Source organism: Cebus imitator, unplaced genomic scaffold, assembly GCF_001604975.1.
Source record: "Cebus imitator isolate Cc_AM_T3 unplaced genomic scaffold, Cebus_imitator-1.0 Scaffold658, whole genome shotgun sequence".
NCBI classification, from domain to species: domain Eukaryota; kingdom Metazoa; phylum Chordata; class Mammalia; order Primates; family Cebidae; genus Cebus; species Cebus imitator.
Window position 1 is genome coordinate 1,077,275 of NW_016107973.1, and position 3,802 is coordinate 1,081,076.

Consider the following 3,802-nt stretch of genomic DNA (forward strand, 5'->3'; position numbering starts at 1 on the left):
TTTATGTTCTGTGACCCTCAGTTTTTTGTATGCTTTCTGTATTTTAGATGCTGTGTTATATCCTTCACGTCGATTTTTTAAAAATTCATCACCAAGTCCTTATTAGATGAGCACTACTAAATCAAAGTCAAATAACAAAAATCATACCCCTTTCAGTTATCTATCATATATACTTGTATACACACATAGGAGGGATTTTTTTAGAGCAGTGGTTCCCAAGGTATGTTTTCTGGATATACCAGAAACATCAGTATAACCTGAAAAGTTGTCAGGAATTCACATTCTCAGGTCCGACCCCAAACATAATGAATCAGAAGTTATCAGGGTGGGGTTTGATAATCTGTGTTATTAACAAACTATCCCAGTGATTCCAGCACACACTGAAGTTTGAGAACCACTGCTTTGGAGAGTAGAAATGCAACGCATATTTTTGTACACACCACTAGAGGGTGCTACAGAATGTAAAGCAAAATAATAAATGATATACAATATGTTTTCAGACACCCTCCATATTATCAGTCATATTTTACAGATTAAAAACTAATGTGTAGAGATGTCAGATTATTTTCTTAGTGCACACAACAAGTATGGGAACCAGGATTTGAACTTTACCTGCCTCTAGCCCAAACCCCTAATAGTACTCTGTTGTTTAACCATAATGACTTGTCTTTCCAAGCCTCAAAATGCATTAGAAATAGCTTGTTCCCTGCTGTGGCTAATGTTGACTGGCTTGTCAAGAAGAGGGCAGGAAAGCAAACTAAGTAAGTGAAAATATTTCGATATTTCATACTCATACTCTTCCTCACCTCCATTCTATAATAGGATATCACATAAAGGCTTCTGAGTGTTTCCTTTCTTGCTTTTTAATTCCTCAAATAATGTTCTTTTTACTCTGCAGTTTCCTTTTTTATTTATGTCTAAATCTCTTCCTCTTTTTTTTTTTTTTTTTAAAACAGAATCTCGAACTGTTGCCCAGGCTGGAGTGAAGTGGCACGATCTCAGCTCACTGCAACCTCCACCCCCGCCCCCCGGGTTCAAGTGATTCTCCTGTCTCAGCCTTCCAAGTAGCTAGGATTACAGGCATGCACCACCATGCCCAGCTAGTTTTTGTATTTTTGGTAGAGATGGGGTTTCACCATGTTGGCCAGGCTGGTCTCAAACTCCTAACCTCAGGTGATCCACCCACCTTGGCCTCCCAAAGTGCTGGGATTACAGGCATGAGCCACCGCGCCTGGCCATATGTCTAAATCTCTTCTATGTGTTTTGAAGGAATCAGGGTGGTGAGGAAACAGTTGTTGAAAACCTGTTATGGGCCACGTACTCTGTACACCCATTAATCTCAACAATAGGCCTGCAAATTGGGTGATATTGTTTTATAGATGAGGAAAGTGAATTCTACAGTGTGTAATTATTTTTCTTTGGTCATATAACTTGTAAATAGGGGAGCCCAGATCATTCCTGGCATATCTGCCCATACTATTTTACTAAGCCTTCTACTTTTTGGCTTTGAATCTAGTTTAGTTATTTTCTTGTTAAGTGACTTTTTACAAGTTATTTAACTTTTCTAAGCCTCAGTGTCACATACTAAATAGAAACAAACATTTCTATTTCATAATCTTAGAGCTGCACTATCCAATACTGTGGCCATTAGTCATATATGACTAAATTTAAATGCAGTAAAATTTAAACATTTAGATCCTCAGTTGTACTAGTCTCATTCCAGGGTCTTGATAGCTACTTACAGTTATGGCTACCATATCAGACAGTGCAAATACAGAATATTCCACCACCACAGAAACTTCTATTGGACAATGCTGATTTAGAGGATCTAAGGTATGTAAAAGGGCCTAACATGGTGCATATCTCATGGCAGATGCCCAAGAAAAGTGATTTCGTCTGCTTTTTTCTTTCAGCATCAGAGCTAGGGGTGTTCTGTTTTATTGACGGGGTCAGGAGAGGGAAGTAACTTACCCAAGCTACTGTGATAAGGGATATGTCTGGCACTGGGACCTGTCTCCTGACTCTTGCTGCAACATTCTATCTAGTATACCTATCCTTATACTTTACTGAGTGAAGTTTCAAAGCCAAGCATGTGAATAGTGTGAATTAACTTTGCAGTCAGGGTGGCAACAGAAAAAGGCATAGGAACTGAATGCCTCCTGTGTGCCGTGCAGCACTGTGTCTAGCTCTTCACATCTGTTATCTTAGCGAATCCTCACTGAAGCCCAGAGAAGTTAAAACATTCACCCCAAGTTGCTCAGCAAGTAAATGGCAGAGCAAGCCCAGGCTTTTTGCCATTATGCCATACTACTCGCTGAAATGTGAATACTCCCCTGCCACCTCCGCTTACTACTGGGTCCTCAGAAAATGGGAATTACTCTTCTTTTGAATGTATAGCTGAACCACTGTCTTCACAATCTGTTTCAAATGGAATGGAAAAATAGCTGAGGTCAATGTTTGTTTGGCTCCAAGGCCCAAGGCCAGACAGAGAATATTTATGGTCTCAGCCTTCAAAGGACAGGCAATGGCTCCGAGAACCCTGTGTGAATTTTCAAGGCCACCATTAGCACATACATTGCTTTTGTGCTAATTAGAAAAGCGTGACACCTGGGGGCAGATAAATTGTAGAGAAGGGCCCATTCCAGTGGAACAATGAGAAAAAGACTTTTTTTTCTATAGGCTGTTGCAACCTCACCAGAGCAGCTGAAGAATGAATTTCAGCCTGGACTCTACCCTATTAGTTGGGCACCCTTGTGGAGGGTGCAACCTGCCTAACATTTTCTGCTGGCCCTGTCTTACCTCGTGACTAAGAAAGCCTTCCTAGGCCTGGAAGGTAGCAGTCAGTCTGTTCTGGAGGGTGGAGAGAGATACCAGTGTTTTCTCATGGTTTCTGGGTAGTAGATGAAATTGGTCTATTCTAAGGTTAATTTGATATTTTAAAATTTTGGTTCTCACTAGCTTATTGGATTTTTTTGAAGAATGTTTGATTAATGTAAAGGTTAAAAATAAGACCTATTTCAGCTAAGCAAATGGTATTTCTTTAATAAGGATGTTTTGCTATCTGTTTCTACCTGCCTCATTCCATAGGAATTTTATAAAGCTAGTCCAGGAACGTAGTCTGAATCAACCTAGTTTGCTAGCCTGTGAGAGACAGGGCATAGATGAAAATAGTCATGGGAAAGTTTTATCCTTTTAAGCGTATCCTCTTCTAGTTCCTCTCTCCTCCTGTGACCAATCCCGGCCCCAAGATTGACCCACCCATTTGACAGGAAGAGGTTACTTCTTCAAATGACCCAAAACACTGAGAACCTGAACCTAATCAATAATGTCCTTGGGTGACCTTGTGATGCCAGACTCACACGTAATTCCTTGTTGTCCCCTTCCTAATAGTTTAGCATTCAATTTGCCAAAATTTGTGGTTTTGTGAGCTGAAGACTTCACTTGGAATGATCCTGTAAACTCATCCATGCTACACACCAACCCACAGAAACGAGGACCGCTTTTCCCAAGTGTATGCTGAGTCCTACAATCTAAGTGCTGCCTCAAGAGGATGCCTTGAGTAATTTTTCCAGAGTTAAATTTGCTTATGCATCTAACCTCCACCCACACTCCCCATTACATTGGGAATGATAAAAGCTATGCCTTTTGAAAATATCAGCTGTCATATTATTAAGGAGGACAAACCAGTAGTAAAGCACTGCGTCTAAATTGTTGAAGCTTTTTTTTTTTTTTTTTAGACGGAGTTTCACTCATGTTACCCAGGCTGGAGTACAATGGCGCGATCTCGGCTCACCGCAACCTC